The sequence below is a fragment of the Ostrinia nubilalis genome, chromosome 4 (assembly GCF_963855985.1).
Source record: "Ostrinia nubilalis chromosome 4, ilOstNubi1.1, whole genome shotgun sequence".
NCBI lineage: Eukaryota > Metazoa > Arthropoda > Insecta > Lepidoptera > Crambidae > Ostrinia > Ostrinia nubilalis.
In genome coordinates this window covers 18,456,123-18,475,084 of record NC_087091.1, presented here as the reverse complement: position 1 = coordinate 18,475,084, position 18,962 = coordinate 18,456,123, and the positions used below count along the sequence as shown (strand labels likewise).

At 36.9% G+C, this 18,962-nt stretch overlaps 2 non-coding genes across 2 annotated transcripts; one reads left to right on the top strand and one right to left on the bottom strand.

Annotated features, from left to right (window-relative positions):
• Positions 1-17,729: 17,729 nt before the first annotated feature.
• On the bottom strand, positions 17,730-17,802 carry Trnam-cau (transfer RNA methionine (anticodon CAU)). Its single transcript has one exon. It is a non-coding gene; the product is annotated as a tRNA-Met (tRNA).
• Positions 17,803-18,558: 756 nt separating this feature from the next.
• Positions 18,559-18,631, top strand: Trnam-cau (transfer RNA methionine (anticodon CAU)). The gene has a single exon. It is a non-coding gene; the product is annotated as a tRNA-Met (tRNA).
• The last annotated feature ends 331 nt before the right edge of the window (positions 18,632-18,962 follow it).

Below are 18,962 nucleotides of genomic sequence, written 5' to 3'. Positions count from 1 at the left end.
TTCTAGTTTTCTTCAATTGTCAATATTATTATAGTACATTTTTTAATGTAATGGATAATTGTACCGTTAACTACATGATATAGGTTCAATCTCTCGTATCTAGAAGGTTGTAATAAACCCGTGAGCAGCCATCTAACAGGAGGCTTAAATTATTAAGATAAATTGGTGTTATTGTTATTGTTTCTATGTATAATAAGTATGTATTTACAAAAAAAAAAAGTATTTAAGTATGTTTATATCCGTTGTCTAGTACCCATAGTACAAGCTTTGCTTAGTTTGGGACTAGAAGCGCAGTGTAAAATGTCTAAGGATATTTATTTTTATTTATTATTATTTTATTGAATATTAAGTGACATATTTCTTTGTATTGAAAATTGGGAAATCTTCAAAAGACAAGTAGGTAAACAGGTTATATCCGATCTTCTTCCGGCTCGTGATAGTAAAGATTCAGAGTTGCATTTTTATTTCATAAACATTTGCAAGCTCAAATTAATATGTCTGTCTCTTAAAAAGGATGATAGACCCATCTGCGGACACAAGGGATACATTTGTTGGCGCATTAATTTTTTATGACATAAAGAAAAATGTGTGTCCATTCCCAGCAGTGAGTGTCACCCTCAATGTCCCAGCAGCTGGGCCGTTGTTTACGCGCGCGCCCGCGCGTTAATATTCAGCGGGCACGCTCACGTCGGCCGCCGCCGCGCCGTAAATATCAGCTGATCACGCGCCGCCTCACGCACCCGGCTTAGAGCGGGGTAAAGCGTTTGAACTGTAAGTTATCGATGGAATCTTATTTAGAGTCTTGTGATAATTGTTTGCTGAAATTAGATTTATAAGCAGTCTCGTAATCACTACCTTATATTAGGTAGTTTTACGCAAACGCAACCACGTCACGTAATATAACTTCAACGACAACAAATCGCTGGGTTGCGATCCTATTGAGTAATCGTTCTATTGAAATGGCCCTTGTGAATACGGACTTAGAACTGTTTTTCAATAGGACGACTTCTAAACATCAACAAGATTTTGACTGTGTCAAAATAAGTGAATTAGGGCACAGGAGTTACTTTCCTCTGTTGCTATCACTTAAGTAATGCACCTCACCAAAACAATGTAAGTAACGTTACTTTATGCAGCCTTTACAACTCTAGACAAGTACTCATCGTTTGCACTTCGAAACATAATTCGTGGATGGTAGTAGGTAATATGTTAAAAATAAAATATGCCAATTAATCATAAAAGAACAAACATTTTTCTGAAATAAGTACGCAGAAGTTAAGGTTCAGCCAAACCAACGCGATCACACGCGATCAGCCGGCGTGCAGCGATGGCGACCAGACTTAAATGCATTGATCGCCATCGCTGCACGCCGGCTGATCGCGTGTGATCGCGTTGGTTTGGCCGAACCTTTATCGATGGCCCTCGTATCGAGAGCGCCGCACCCTCACTACGCCTGAAACGTAGTGCGGCATCGCATATTGACATTGACACCGGCGTGTTTTATTATTATTGTATCGGCCCTTGATGGACACATTTGCGGGTGATACGGGACGTTGGTCGAGCTTCAGTAGGTGTAGCGAAATTTAATATCATACCTAATTTGTTATAATATAAAAATGGTTTTACTCGTACTTGTGATGAACGTTCTTCGACAAACCATCGTTTCATTTAAGTCGTTTTACCGGTCTAAAGTATCGCCTACTGTATCACTAACAAAAAATCTAACTATACCTATTGCATCGAACTCACTCATTTCAGTGTAGTAATTAAATATTTACTTGGACTATTCGAAAGAAAAAAAATCGGTTAATAGCACAGATAAATCAATTTTGTGGCTTTGTGTGAGATTTAACCTAAATTGAAGGATTTATTATCCCCTTCAGTATAAAAATATATTATTAATTTAGTCGAAATCAATATACATATTTCAATTAATAGTATGACGGTACAGGATAGACGTTTTTCACCAATCAGTGAACCTTTCTAAGTAGGTACTACGTCACACTACTAACGGGCGCGAGGGCCACGCGATCGATGCGCCTTCAAAAGACTTCAACGCGCCTTTTTTATCAATTACAAAAATATTACTTTTTTCCAGGAACTTTTCCATGATTTGTGCATGGTGTAAATGATGTTGTAGATAATTTAGATTTTGCAATGGAAGAGATAATTTGAACTAATTTTATATGCTGAGTTTAAAGCACACTTTATTTGATATTTTACACTGATAATACATAATTGTTTGTTTCCTCCTTTTAAAATATTAACAGAACTAACTAGCGTTTTCATATTTTATAGAAAAAGAACAGATGTACAAAATTAAACATGAAAGAAAGACGTATTATGCATACCTACGAATAAAATAGTACAAAGTGTAATTTTTAGGTTGTTAGAAAAATAGTACACTATTGTCTTCATTCGAATGTACTACATGAATAATGAGGTATTTTGAGACCTGTAAAAGTGGTTGAAATATTTAAAATAGGTTTATCAATTTAATTTAATTTAATTACATTCTCATCAAGTGCATCCCGCGCTTCTCCCAAATGAGTGGGGCGTAATTTTTCGCGATGCAGACGAAGGCGGGCAGTATGTTAGCGTCGAGTTAAACGCAAAACGTTTCTCCATCACAATTCACATAGCTGCGCGCGTCTCCGGCGCAGGGCTGACTACATCATACGAGTGTGATTGTGACTTGATATTTCTACAGCTTTGGGATACAGCGAATGATGGTGAGAAGAATTTACTCTCTGATGGTCCGTGTAAGAAAGACTTCTACGACAAACACCTTTTGCACTCAAAAGTGTTTTTTTTTTACTAACGCGCTTGGTCAAAACCTTTTGACTGATTTTTGCAGGTAAAAGTGGTTTTGGTCAATTACGAGTTTTGACTGTAACATTGATACTTAATTACGTTATATCAGTGTTTTTCAACCTTTTTCATGACACGACCCCCCTAGTATGAAAAAATTTTTGGCGACCCCCCGACCGTTGGCTTTGTTTTTTTCATGCATTTTATAATGTCGCAAAGATGTTTGTAGGGACCGAATACTTCAATCCATACAACATTTGCATAATTAGATTTCGGATTAATCTGTCTTTATAATATTTTTTTTTACTGAGATAGTTTTTATGACCTCTCGCGACCCCCCCTATAGAGGCTTCGCGACCCCCCAGGGGGTCGCGACCCACAGGTTGAAAAACACTGCGTTATATAAATGTTTAAATAATTAATTTGATAGATTGATTGATTATTTTCCTTCTGTTAATTGAATAAAATTCATTTTAATTTAATAAACTATATGGTTGAATTAAAAGTCGCGGAAAGAGCCTGGATGCAGGCAGCGCAGGACCGTGCATTGTGGAAAACCTTGGAGGAGGCCTTTGTCCAGCAGTGGACGTCATTTGGCTGAAACGAACGAACGAACGGATTTGAATAAACGGATCTAAAATTATCAGCTCTTTTGGGCACAATACTAGCAAATGGCGTAGCGAGTATGCGCAAAAGGTTTTTACCTATTTCATTCAGACCTAAATAACCCTGTTAGTCCACGAAGCTGACTAGTGTAGCACTTATTTTTTGTTTCGCCAGCCCTACTCGCAGTAAATCCGGCGCGGTGACTTAACGGCGGCATAAATACCGGCGGGGCGGCGGCGGCGGGCGGCGGGGGCTGTAATTTACTGTTTAATTGCGCGCCATCTATTAGCCGCCGCGAGCAACTCGCGTCTTGTGATAAAGGATGCAAGTCGATCTCGACTAACTCAGACGCTAGTTTATATTTGGGAATGCTGGGTAAATTTTGCGAGTGGTGCGGCTATAATGATCTCAGTGTACAAGTTATCTACAATGCAAAGTGCCATTGAAGATACTGTCTAACACAAGTTTAAAAAATTAAACATTGTAACCCCCCTTGCTTTTTATAAATGTGCTACCTTATTATTCTGACACATTACCTGTTTGTGAACGAATCCAAAACAAAAGAGCTATTGGAATGTTACTTAAGCTAGCGAACTATCATAATCATCAAAAAGTATGTTTCCTAGGTCGCTGACCCCACCTGAGTATTGCACACCTTCGAGGCCATATCTAACGTACCGGCAGCGCTCGATCAGGATCGCCGCGTCGCCGCGTGATTGACAGCGACACGCGCCAGGCACGACGCCAGGCCCGAAAAAAATGCAACCGTCGCAGTTACTTGTAACATCCATCAATTCCATCTTTGTGCCCGTAGATAGACATCGAACTCTTAATTTTACGTCGGTTGAGAATGAGATAGTTGTACTTATTAACACTAAGGAGTTCTACCTACACGCCGAAGAAACCGGAGGAGAGATGAGTTTGAACTAGGTATGAAAAAAAAACGTAGATTAAGAAAAGAAAAAGAACAATGAAAAGCAGATGTAATTAGTAATTAAGCCCTTATACAAACATGATAGTTAAAAAAACACTATTACAGGAGAAATTGTTAAGTAATTCATTTAAGCCGTCTAATTCCGCATTAATAGACATTCCACTAAGTTGATCCCCGAGCAAGACATCGCTGGAATCGCGTCATAAATATTAGACGCGTGTATCACTTCAATATCTACGAGACGCGACACATACAATATGTAGAGGGCCTGAACGACGTTTAATTCGGCTAATGGAGCCGTGAGCGGTCGCTTAGAGATGTTCATTTGTTGCGGGGTTCTATTCGCACACTGCGCGATAACAACTATCAGAGACGTGTGACTTGCAGTTTCTGAGATGTTGGCTTCAGGATGAAAATTTACTACACTGCAATGTTATACATACTAGTAGGTATTACATTTATTTTATGTATGTATTGCTGTTCTAATATATTTAGATTATTATTCCGCGGAATATATTCGCGCTAAGTTTGCCGGTCAGTGGAATGCGCGTCCCCTGCCCCAACCGCGATTAAACGCAATTAATGTTTTATTTTATGCAAAAACACAATTTTTATCAATAATAATAAATAAAAAATATTTTAAATATAGTTTGAGAAAGTTATAGACGATTCTCGTCGAGTGACGTCATATCGCCAGCGGCAAACTTAAAGCGAACGGATAGTAGCATAATAATATGTTGCGACAGTTATTCATAGTTCTTCTATAATTAAAATTGTAAGCTTAAGACATTTCACAAATTCAAGTTGTATTGAGTATTGAAATTTTTATGATGATGTCGATAAGATGAGTTACTTGGTTCCTATAGTAAAAATTATGCCAAAGTATCACTATAGTCACCGAAAATAAAGCCTAATATGTCTAGCTAGCGGCACAGAGATAACCCCCCTCGCTAACTCGCCCGAGTGATGTTTACAGATGGCGCTCGTTGTCGCGCGCTGTCCGAGGCCCATTCGTCACGCGCACGACTACGCGAGACGGAGCCGCGCACCAGCCTGCTGTCGGCGAGACAATGACAAGTCGAATGGCCTGCCGATTTCATTCATACTTTCGTCTCATTTATTTATTCATCATCATCACCATCATCATCATTTCAGCCATAGGACGTCCACTGCTGAACATAGGCCTCCCCCAATGCTTTCCATGTTGATCGATTGGTAGCGGCCTGCGTCCAGCGCTTCCCTGCTACCTTTACGATGTCGTCGGTCCACCTTGTAGGTGGACGTCCCACGCTGCGTTTTCCGGTACGCGGCCTCCATTCCAGAACCTTTCTGCCCCATCGGCCGTCAGTTCTGCATACTATGTGCCCTGCCCATTTTATATTATTTATTCATTACATATTGTTATTTTATGAACGAGTCTTTGACTAAGCAGCATGCTGTTGAGAAAAAAAAACTAACTATTTGTGCCATGTTAAATGATAGAATGTTTTTTTTAATAATATCTGTGAGATGTTGTCTTTTATGAACAAAATTAGAATAGAAATATATGAAGCTCTGTCGCTTGCTTTGACTATATTGTTAATGTTCAAATATAGTGTTTTTGTCAATAGAATAACTATGGACAATACTTAGGCAAGGAAGCATAGTAAAAATATTTTGCCCAGCTTGTAAGCACTAAGTATCAAAAAAGGTTTTAATGATCACGACTCTCAGCAATGAATACCAGTATGAAAAGAGGGAAGAAAGTGTTAAAGCACTGCGCTTTGTGTGCATAGCACTCGAAAAATATCATACAAATGAAGCGGCATCCAACAGCAAACATCTTTACTCACCAGTAAACCCGGAGAGAAAAATGAAATAAAACTCCTGGAGCCTACATGAGCATAATGCCAGCACTTTCGCCGCGACCCGCGACCTGCGAGCTGCGAGCTGCGAGGTGACACAAAGGGGTCGGATGCATCTCACGAGATGAGCCGCCCGACTGCGCGGTGATGCAACCGCCGCAGACACACACGAGCTGGATGTGCCGTTACTACTACGAAATAATAATTTGAAAGTGATTTGTTAGTGTCCGTGAGAGGTGACACAAAGGACGAATACATTGACTAAACAAGGCACTTTGATACACGTTTACACACTTAGGCCCAGAACAGACGGTGAAACGCAACTGCAACGAAACTGCAACTTTCTGATGATTCTGATGATGAATGAAACTGAAACTTTCAAACTGGTCGCGTCATGTTTGGTCTCTCAATGGACGCTATGGCAGAAACTTAGATGCAACTCAAAAGTAACTAGCAGTTGCAGTTTCGTTGCAGTTGCGTTTCACTGTTTGTTCTGGGCCTTACACAACCAATAAAGATATGACGTATTGCCTTTGCAGATTTTTTTTGGTTAGGTATTTAAATAGTTTTGTGCCTTTTGTCAAATATCGAATCGATGAAATCAAAAAGTTATCAATAGTGCTTCAGCCACATCTAGAGGCAAGAAACGGCGTAGCATCGGCGTGTCGCGGGGTTTGCATTTTGTTGCGTCGCGCGCGGCGAAGAAAGACCTAAGTCTAATGCGCTGGCAGAGCTGTCTACATGTCTATTGTTTACGGTAAGAAACTGCATTTATTTTATTCAAGCGTTACGATTGCTCGTTGCTCATCAATAAGATGTCGCAAAATCTATGTGCGTTTGTACTCATTCAGCAATTCGCTTTATGCTTCTCTACTCTCAATATAAAATATTTTATTGCTTTAGTTACACTGATATAAAGTAAAAGTAAAGCTCAAGAGCTTTAAAAGCCAAGGCTTTTTCCCGCTTCTGTGTCCGGATCGTCACAAAATATTAATTGACGATACAACGTGGTAGCAGCCATTCATAGCCGACCACGTCTACGAGTAACACTTGATGTTGATGAAATACATTATGAAATTACTGAAAATCTAGGTCAGAATACACAAACAGATTAATTTAAATCGTAATCATAGTAGGATCGACTGTTTTGATTTTAACTAGAAGCTTGATAGATGAAGTTTTGGATGCTTAGAAAAGAGAAGTGTTGTATCTAGCGTATCGCGTTGTTGAATTTAACTAAGCAAAAACACACGTGTCAGCCCTGCCGACGCACATTCTGTAATTTGTTTATTATGTTTACGCGTCGCCATTTTCCGTTCGCGCTGTGGGTGGAGGGAGTAGAAATATTCATAAGACATCCAATTTAGTTTGCATTTACCTCCGGTGCTGGAGGATATCATATTCCACGAATAGTACTGCTGTTTGTGCGAGTACAAAACACTACACTTCTGGCAACCTACATAATACAAAATAATGGGATTGCTCCACGTATGGTTAATGAAAATAAACGCGTCAAAAGAACTACTAAGTCAGAAATACAAAAAATTCTAATGACCACAAATTATTATACGTATAATAATTATAACTGAAGAAGACACAAAATTGTAGGTGCTTTCCACATACAAGCTCTATTTTTTCTAAATTGTTTTTTTTTTTATGTAAAGCTTGATGCTGATAATTATAGCGACTCTAATAAATTAGAAAATTTATTAATTAAGGAAATTGTTGACAGTAATACAAATTACTAATAATCTTTTAAAAAAACGTAGAGGTAATATTCTAGCTTTCTTCAATGCATTTCGTCAATAAAATTGGATATGCCACATTATACCACGTAGATCCCTGGCTCTACTGACCCGGCGCCGAGTAGCGAAGTTTGCAGTCTTTGTCAAAACTAATGTTATTTTTGCCCTCGCGAGGTGCGGTCGAGAGCCGAGCAAACGTTCGCGCCGTCAGCGGACTGTGGACACAGACTACTAAGTACATTCAGTTTGAAATCCATTCTGCTAAAATATTCAACGGCTTTCTAAGCCTTTTGGGATTTCGGTGCCCAATTTAGATCGTGTAAGAGCAAGTTCATTTTCTATTAAAAGGATACACTTGTCAGTGGTTATGTCGCACGGCACATTCAAATTTAGTTCTGTTAAAATAATAGCATTTTGTGCAATCCAAAAACCAATCCAGCAAATGCCGCCCACTGAAATTTTCTTTACATTATACAATACAAAGAATGTATTTTATGAAGCAAGTGAATTTGCTGAAGTTTATTTTGTACACGTAATTGTTATTTTTGGGTAGTTTCTGAAATAAAACCGAAAATTTTAAGTATCCAAAAAATCAGGAATAAGGATTTCAGTGTTTAAGTTTTTGCCAAACTACGAATATTCGGTACACCCGCCTCAGTTGCCATCAGTTACTTTAAAGTTTGTATTCCAACTGTACTACTCGTATTACAATATTAAGTAACGTTTCAGCCTCTCAACTGGCTAGGCTGCGGCGGTGGCTGTTAATTTATGGGCCGCACGGGAAATTACCGGCGCGACACGCGACGCGCGCGGCTAACGAACGCATTGTGACGACGCGCTAATTGGGCCAAGATAAATTACGACACCTTTGTGGTGTACCTTATACTTTGTGATTGTTGCCCAATAAACCTGTCAAAAAACCACAAGCGGGTACCAGGCTGAAATTTTGCACGCATGATCTAAATTGATTAATGAACTCGAGGGAATTAAAAATGCTTATTTATCTTAGTTTGTAGGTGAGAATTCGCGCATTAACGTACCTATTAGTAGATCCCTACATAAGTACGTCTTAGTATTACCATCTGAATTCTAAAGAGGTCCAAAAACATTTTCTGTCAAACGGTCTTATCTAAAAAGTAGACATTTAGTCGGTTAGTTTCCTGCATGTCAGTAGTAAGAGCCAACGAGAGCTCGCACCGAACTTTCCGGCGACTGGGACCGCAATTAACTAGGACCGCCCAATCGGTAATAAATTAATAACGGAAAATAAATAATTTTCTTCCGGTCCCTGGGACCACTCATAAATAGTACTGTACCGATTTTGGCTTGAATAACATATTTTTTATGTTATCTATGTGTGGTCGCTGGAAGAAAACTATTAATTTTTTATGGATTCATCGACTGACAGCGGACCCAGTTAATTGCGGTCCCAGTAGCTGGAAGCCTCCCCGCCCCGCCCCGCGCGCTTCCGCGGCGCACCATGTTTGCGCGCGACTGTGCCCGCGCTGTGTAATCAACACTGTCTGTTTGTCGACAACTAACTTAGGTTAAGTTTAGTTTAGAGGAAATAGCTCGTGCTTAGTTCGGAACACTAAATTTATTCGATTGCGTCTGCTTTACAATGGAAACGGAATTTCTTGGCTTGAGAACTTTGAGCGGTTTCTTAAGGTTTGTTTGTTATTATTTTAGTTTAAAATATTTTCAGCATGGAATTGAGATAGGATGTTGAATGATAATCCTACTAATTCCTACTAATATCAGGCCTGTTCATCTCCGCGAGTTTACATCGAAAACAAAACACGCACGATGGCCCACCTACAGGATACTATTCGACAAGGCCTCACATACGAGCGAACATTGACTCACGCACGCGTATTCTTGTGTATGATGGAAGAAAATAAAGAAAATGGTGTACTAAATACTGTGCAGTATTTAACTGCCTAAATAATAATAAAAACACAGAATGTACTTTTCTAAGTTGGCTCAAGACACTGAGAGGTAAATAAGTAGTTAATATTATTCATGATAATTCATGCTAAATCATGTATTACCTCCGCCATTTTCCGCAGTTTGGCACCTCACGTCACATCATTTTACCGAAGTCAGCCCTATAGCATCGGCGCAGTGCCGATCACTGACGTTTGTCAACAAAATGGTGCTTGACTCTTGAGACAGGCTAAATTACACCATATTGTTAATGACATTGAGCATACATTTTTTTAAATACCTTCGCGAAGTAAAACTTCTGTACGTAGTACTTAATAATAAGTACTACGTACAGAATTCTGTGCTAATATTATAAATGCGATAGTTTGTATGGATTTTTGAGATGTCTTGATGTTAAAATGTTTTTTTTCACGCAAAAATTACTGAACGGATTTTGATGAAACTACACTATTATTGTTTATAACCCAGAATAACATAAAGGCTATAATTTATTTCCAATTCTCATTCATTCATTCCTCATTCCTCTCATCATAATTTGTTCAGTAGCCTAGACGTCGTAATAAGGAAATTATTTAAATAAAAATGCATGTATATTGAGTAAAATATGCCAGTAAACTGAAGTCGAGTTCTGACAGACAAACACATTAATCGTCTAACACGTTTCACCGGCCAACATGCAAATTGAGAGATTTTCTGGCTCGCGCAGCGCGGCGGGGCGGCGAGGCCCAGGCTGCAAAAAGAGCGGGACAAACACTTTTTGTACACACGGCTACAACCGGTGTCACTTGGATTTAGGACTTCATTGGACCGAAAACTGATTTTAGGGTAGGAGCTTTTTCCAAATCATACCTACCCTAACAAATAAAATAGGGGTTATAGCGGAAATCAAATCGGTCCAGTATGTCGATTTCAAAATCTTTATTAGTATAAAAGCCCTTCTGCCCCTTATTTGGTCCATACTTATGCTCTATTTTACTTAGTATTATCTTTACAAAAATAAATTGCAATATTTATTACAGAGCATCACTTGAAAACACCTCCACCAATTTTAATTTAATTTTGTTCTATTAGTTTTTTTCAGAAAAATTAAGCTTTATCAAGAAAAAAAGAACTTAATCATAGATACGTATAATTAAGGTACTTGATACAAATAAGGCCTACGTTCTAATAAGGCCTATACATCAGAAAACACAGATAAATAAATCCAACCGGGACAATACTTCAAGGACACGTACTCATATGCCCTATAACCCAGTAGAGTGCAAGAGCGTCCCGATCCAGGATCCCAGCACCGATTGGCACGCGTTCTTCTAAGGTGGTGGGTGATTTCGTGCTCTCTTATAAAAATCCGGTGATTTCAACATAAGATTTCAGTAAAATGACGCTGTTTTAGATTAAGCTTTTACTTAGTAATCGTTTCTAAATATATCTTACTAGCTAATAATTACCTTAATTTGTACTACTGGCTATAGATGCATTATTTGTAAATTTTTAAAGAGAACAAGAGCGAGATATCTAATAAGGCCTAGGCCTTATTTCAGCATGGTAGGCCATATTAGATACTTATGTTAACACCTGATTACGGACAAATTCATTAAACTAAATGAGTCAAAGAGTAACAAAATATTTATTTAATAAGAATGTTACTAACAGCACAGAAAAGAAAAAGAAAACAGTGTCAAAAAAAATTACAAAACCTGTAAAAAAAGAAACAAAATACAAAAACAATAAAAAATAAGAAAAAAGAAACCGTATGTATAATTCTTAAGGAAAGGAGAATAAAAGCTGGTATTATCATGCCTGTTTCGAAGACAAAGTAGCAGATACGCGACCATAAATGACTGCTTTAGGTGGTATCACAAGTATTGTGTAGGAGTTCGCAAAGATGATTCAGAAGCCTTTTTATGCCCTGGTTCTAACAAAAAATGATATCTCATTTTGTTTACAAAAATTCAAGACTAAATGATGTTCCTAAACTGATTTATTTAAAAGGTTTTATGTGTAGGCCTTATTCGAACACGGTGTTTTAATAAGCCCTATACAAAAAAACAATATTGTTTGTTTTTGATATTTTTTTTGATAATATATGTAAGGAATCGTTACTTTGTTACTATGAATATTTAATTTTATCTATAGTTTAAGTATAATTCTTAATAAGTGGAATTTAAGTTTATCTAGAGATGTACAGTATATTATTTTCTGTTTACTTGGTATGTCCAATTTTGATAACGCAAACAAATCGTCGTGTTTAATGTTATAAGACCGCATTTTGTTTAATACAACCTCAATTTTAAGGTCTAGAGGCATTTGAATCATGTAGGCCTTATTCCGTGTAGGTGATTTAAGAGCCATTTCACAAAAATATTCCGCGCGAATTTAGGTAAAAGCTGTCAACGCAACGTCAAAAGAGTAAAAAGAACGCTGTAATGGACAAAAAAATCTTGAGCCGTGACCGTATTAAGACTTGATTTAAGTTATTAATTTTACCTTAAAATTAGGTAGAATGAGGTATTCAAACTTGATAAATTAATTTAAATGTTTAATAGAGTTTAATAAGTCTTTTATATTTCGATTCATAATGAAACACGAATAGGTATAATATGTAAAATATATATTAAGTACAAAATAAAGACAGTCACATAGTGAAAAAAAAATTTGCCCCCTTACAGCTCCGTCATCGGATCCTGGATACGAAATATTCGTCAAGGCGAATCACACAAGCCCAAACTCCATAGGGTTCTATTGTTTTGTTACGGAGGTGGCCATTGCATCTCCTCCAGATCCATTATAAGACAGAGCTAAGAAATAAATAAATAAATATTATTATAAGAAACAAATAACTAAAATAATTCATCTTACTGTCTTACTTCTTACTAGTCTTACTAATATTATAAAATGGAAAGTTTGTGTGGATGTCTGGATGTTTGTTACACTTTCACGCAAAAACTACTGAACAGATTTTGATGAAACTTTACAGTACAGTACAGTAGTACTAGGCAGTCTGTGTTCAACTATCACTCGGGTCGGAAGTTCCTATCGCAAGACCTTTGGTTCACTCAGTTCCGATACGACTCTAGTGCTGTGTGTAATTATTTTCGTGAATATGTTACGGTCAAAGTGATAAATGTGAAAATTATGAATAATCGCCGGTTATTATGAATAATTACCGCATGATTTGGTAAATGTGATTAATGTGAGGTCATTTGTGTGTGTATAAAACTAAATAGGCGGCTTAGGGGTGGCCCAAGGGCCGCCGCACCTTAACCTATTTTTCACTTTAAATCTAAACATTATGTTATAGGCATCATGGAAAAGTAATATTATGCAAGAAACATTCCAAACTCATTATGCCAAATTATATTAATATATGATATCAAAACGTTCAAAAGTTTGGCTGTACACGAGCACGTACACAAGATGTTGTTCTCTTTTATGAAATTTGTTAGTACTAAGGTTGAATTATTAAATAATCACTGTTAAATGTGATTAATTAATATATCACTTTCACCGCGACTGTCGGTAATTATTCATAATAACCGGTTATTATTAATAATTTTCAATTTATCACATTAACCGTAACATATAAACTGAGTTTATTAATTTCTACGAGTGGATTTCATTTTGCCTGAGACCTACGCCATGAACCCTGAACCAGAAGACCCTGTCGTCAGCGACAGCGACGCTCATCCATCCCTGGCGTCCACCAGAATAACAATGTATAGGCTATAATTTATGACGATCTGTGACAAACTAAATTTCAAGCGGGTGAAGCCGCGGGCAATACTACATATTTCATACTAGCTTTTTGCCCGCGACTTCTTCTGCGATGTAGTGGAAAATGGTTCTAATAGAATTAAAATATTCTAAGAAAATTAATTTTGTTAAATAATTATATTTTTTGATATAAAATCTACGAATTATTATGTTTAAATTTTTGAATACTTACAAAATTATGAGATCTTTCTAAAACAAAATTAAAACACTACACCTGCCGCAGATTTCTTTGTAAACAATGTTTTTTTGTTTTTCCTTCATCTTCCATCACCAGGCTATTGTGTGCGCATACTCTGGAGTATTCCACATACAACTGGTCATCGGAGAAGCATAGATTTCCATTAAGTCTACTCCCGCTACCATATGGAACTCCGCTAAACCTCGTGAGGGCGCCAACACTTGCTTTTTACCCGACTACGGCAAAGCAAAAGGAGGGTTATGATTTTGACAGGCTATGTATGTATGTATGTATGTATGTATGTATGTATGTATGTATGTTCATGTGTTCCCTCGTAACTTCTAAACTACTTATCAGAATTCGACAAATGACATATCATTAGAAGCGTCTTAATTGTCCGCTGGTTATAGGCTATATGGGGTTTCACAAAATCTAATGTGGCGCCCTCTAGCGGACAAAACATACAGAGTAAAAAAATTAAGTTTAGATAAATATGCCGTGTTTGGTATCATTTGAAAGCGCTTTACTTGTACATTTTGAATATAATATATTACTAGCATTTGCTTGTGAGTGTGACTTTACCTGTATTCATGGGCTGATTGCATATAATTCACATCTTTTCGTTCGTAGCTTCTTTGCTACTTATTAGTTCATCAATTTACCTTTTCTTAATATTATGCGCCACAAATACACTTTATCACCAAAATAGTACAAATAATAAAAAGTAAAAAAACTAAAACCCAACTACGACAAAAAACGACGCTGAAAAAGTATAAAACAAGATTTTCAGAATACTGAACTGAACAAAGTTGCTAATGTAGTTGCATAGTAATTTTCATGTTTGGAAAGGCGTAGTCACACGTTACATATACCTACCTACCGTAGCACTTTGACAACGTGTGACTGCGGTTTTCCAAACATGAAAATTACTATGCAACTACATTAGCAACTTTGTTCAGTTCAGTATTCTGAAAATCTTGTTTTATACTTTTTCAGCGTCGTTTTTTGTCGTAGTTGGGTTTTAGTTTTTTTACTTTTTGTATTGAAAATTAGTATGAGCAACTGCGCACGCGGTTGCCCGTTGCAGGCTCTATGCAACCACACTATTTTAAACCGTGGTCCCTAAGCATGAGATGGGAAACTGCACTCTCTTGAATTCTCTTGAATTTGATGGTGTTAGGGGAATCCTAGGAATGAATACATACTTTCCAATGGAATCTCCTCATCAATATTGCGAAATTGCGAGTTGCAATGCCTATATAGAAAAAAATTAGGATTCTAAATCGTGAAAGAATTTTTTTTCGGAGCCTATTACCTCCAAACAAACAAACAAACAATTAAATCTTTCCTCTTTTATTAGTATAGATTTAACAACAAAGCTTCCCTCTCGAAACAAAATGCTTCTTTTTCTTCTTCACGAAACAAAACCACAGAATAATAATAAGTACTACGTACAGAAGTTTTACTTCGCGAAGGTATTTAAAAAAATATATGCTCAATGTCATTAACAATGTGGTGTAATTTAGCCTGTCTCGAGAGTCAAGCACCATTTTGTTGACAAACGTCAGTGATCGGCACTGAGCCGAAGCTATAGGGCTGACTTCGGTAAAATGATGTGACGTGAGGTGCCAAACTGCGGAAAATGGCGGAGGAAATTTAGCATGAATTATCACGAATAATATTAACTACTTATTTGCCTCTCAGTGTCTTAAGGCAACTTAAAAAAGTACATTCTATGTTTTTATTATTATTTAGGCAGTTAAATACTGCACAGTATTTAGTACACCATTTTCTTTATTTTCTTCCATCATACACAAGAATACGCGTGCGTGAGTCAATGTTCGCTCGTATGTGAGGCCTTGACAAATAGTATTCTGTAGGTGGGCCATCGTGCGTGTTTTGTTTTCGATGTAAACTCGCGGAGATGAACAGGCCTGACAAAACTCAAAGCGGATAAATAAATAAACAAATCTTTGAACAATTTCACAGCGCCATCTAGTCCAAAAGTAGGCAACCAATATGCTTGTGTTAAGGGTGCTAGCATAATGGATATACTTTTTTATAATTTATTTATTAAATTAAATACATGGTACCTACATATTATACATAGTTACACCCAGATCCGTCAAATAAATTAAAATTCATCATTTTAATTTCTGCTCGGCCGGCCGACTCGAAACAGCCTCTCGGCATAGTATCAAATGTATTTGGTCACCGTACAAATCACCGCTTTACGACACGAACGCACGTAAACGTCACGGCGGGAAAAATGACACAGGTCCTGCCTTGACGGGCGCTCGCGCCATACTAATCGATGTCGGCTTGCGCATTGTAATTTATACTGATATTCACATCAATATTTTGACAAAGTGGTTACTAATATTTAAACAATAACTGTAGAAATCAATTCTACAATGAATATTCTTTATTTTGGGATACTTTTATTGCAGTTATTGCTGTGTTTTTAAACCAAAAACCACGATCAAAATGTGACGTTAATCTTCAAATATGCCAAATTATTTTTAGATTTTACTCAATAATGGTAATGAAATTCAAGAATCTATTTCATTAATGGACTACAAGAATATATGTCCGATAATTACTATATATTTTTAAGCTTATTATATGAGCATAAATAATAGATACAGGACTTTGAAAATGAGTCTGCGGCAATTTTTCCGTAAAATGGTTGTGGGAGATGGGGCACTGTGAATTAAGCAAAAGAGTTTTAGTAAATCCGTTTCATTAATGGTCAACACCAAGGATTGACCTATCTTTCGCAGTTGTTAAATAATCTCTGGGTGTTGCTTAAGATAGTAATTCATGCTTCCAAAATCTTAGAAATTCGCACGAAAATGTAAAATGGCTCTTAATAAAGCCAAAATCAGTGGTTTCGTAATTTGCTTATTTTGAATAGATTTAGTTAAAAATTGTGTTATTTTTTGTAATATTGCTAAAATTAAAGGATGATAGAAGATAATTAACCTTGTTTTTGTTAATTGGCGTTAATATTTATTGAATTATAAGCATTTAAAGTTAGGTAGGCCTTATTTGTATCAAGTACCTTACTTTGTCATAAAATGTTTTTACAATAGGTAGTTACGTTCATACGGCTCAAGCCAAAACGCGTTCTACCGAAACAACGCGGCATTTAGCTCGAGTCGACACTGCTTTTTTATTCACGGACGGACAGAGCGGTGTCAGTTTAAATTTAGAACTTGATGTGTATGAATAGTTAGTGAGTTACTGCGCTTTTTGAATGTAGTATACGGTGAGATACTAGCTTAGCTTTGAATCGCTATTTATTTTCGTAGATTCTATGTATCTGTACACTATAAATCCACATACTTCTATTTGACGTGTTCCTAAACATATAAAGGTAAGGAGACTATAAATAGTGCGTTGTTTCGTTATAACCCCGGGGCTCCGCTACGTGCATCCCTGCCGGCGTCGGCGGTGCAGCCCGAGCTGGACTGACGAGTAAATGCAGCTGCTACTTTATCATTTCATAACACTTACTCATTCGGACAGCACTACAAGACTGAAGATATTTCAGCATCTCTGAATACTTACGTTTTTAAATAATATACGACTTTCCGCACAATATTTTTATATTTGTTAATAGAATTCAATTTATATTTTTCTTCGTATGTGTTGTATACTAAGAACATAATAAAAAGGCAGAAGAAGATTTACAAAGAAAAAACGTTTGAAAATAGCAAAAAGAATTTATGATTAAAACGATGTTTTAAAATGAAGTAAAATCTCATTTCGTTTCATTATATTAATTATATCAATAACAACTTGCAAGACACCAAATCGGTTCAATAACAATGATGGCATAACTTTAAAATCATTTTGATCATGCCATTTAGAAGAGATAAAAATTATGCCCCGGGTGAGGATCGAACTCACGACCTTAAGATTATGAGACTTACGCGCTGCCTACTGCGCCACCGAGGCGGGTGTTAACGGCTGCGAATAAGCTTGTTACCTACTTTTTTTCTTTTTATCTTAAATTGTGTCAAGCAAGGTATATTTTTGGATGAGTATGCAGAAGCTTCCCCGTAACTCCGCAAAAAAATAATAGTAACGCCAAGTCCGTCTTTATGTTTATTTATTTACGATGTATTTCAGAATATCTAGCCTGCTAGCAGAAACATGGAACAAAACAACTATAGCAAAGTGGTTAGGTCTTGTTCCCGTCATCCTTTCTATTGAATTTTGTCCCTAGGTTTGTCACTAACCTACCTACTATGTAAAAAATTTAGTAACAGACACTTCACTTGATGTTTATCAAGTTGGTAGTTGAGTGCTTTGCTTATTGATAACGTGCACTTGTTGATTTATGTGCCAAATATACATTACATAAAATATTTTGAGTTATCGATCCCCAATGATGACGATTGGTTTTGCATTCTGTGATCGCGAATTATCAAATATTCATCTATTTTAACGAAAGTCCTATTATGCTTCAGACTTTCTACTTATAACTCAAATGAGTTGATTTCGTCTGAAAGTGGTTAATAGTTGAACTATTTCTCAGATTCAATAATTGAGTCAATCAAGAATGCCATGCCTTTGTAGATAAGTATCATTTAATATTTTTGTACAAAAAAGTTTTAAATATCTAATTTATTGATTTGGTTTTAACGGTTCAGTTTAGGGCAATGAATAGTCACAAAATACAGAAACATACATTCAATCAGCGCCGCACCCGCCTCGGTGGCGCAGCAGGCAGCGCGTAAGTCTCATAATCTTAAGGTCGTGAGTTCGATCCTCACCCGGGGCATATTTTTGATCCCTTTAGTAATCAATTGCAATATGAACTTATGAACATTGTAACGTCACATTTACTTACAAAATCTTAATTTTGGATTTGTCATGACTAAGAAAAGCAAATATATTTTTCCTTTCAGTGATAACTAGATGAGTTTTCACAGTTTATCACAGATAACATAAACAGATAATGACTTACATCTAACCACTAGAAGACTGTATACTATATGACGACTGATATTACTCAATACTCATATCTCACTAAAATGTCCGCTGTCGAGACTCAAAAACGTTCATCCCTGTCTCAGGCCGGATGCCAGACACCCGTCAAGACTGCAGCGTAT